Here is a 257-nt window from a genome sequence, read left to right as displayed (position 1 = left end):
GCAGCCCTGTGGAGAAGGACTTGGGGGTGTCAGTTGTTGAGAAGCTTAACATGAGTCAGTTTCAGTGTGTGCTTGCAGCCCAGAAAGTCAACCGTATCCTGGGCTGCATCAAAAGAAGTGTGACCAGCAGGCCAAAGGAGGTGATCCTGCCCCTCTACTCTGCTCTTGTGAGACCTCACTTGGAGTACTGTGTCCAGTTCTGGTGTCCTCAACATAAAAAGGACATGGAGCTGTTGGAGCAAGTCCAGAGGAGGACC

This window comes from Nestor notabilis, unplaced genomic scaffold, assembly GCF_000696875.1.
Source record: "Nestor notabilis isolate BGI_N333 unplaced genomic scaffold, ASM69687v1 scaffold13217, whole genome shotgun sequence".
NCBI classification, from domain to species: Eukaryota; Metazoa; Chordata; class Aves; order Psittaciformes; family Psittacidae; genus Nestor; species Nestor notabilis.
Note: the sequence above shows the minus strand (reverse complement) of the source record.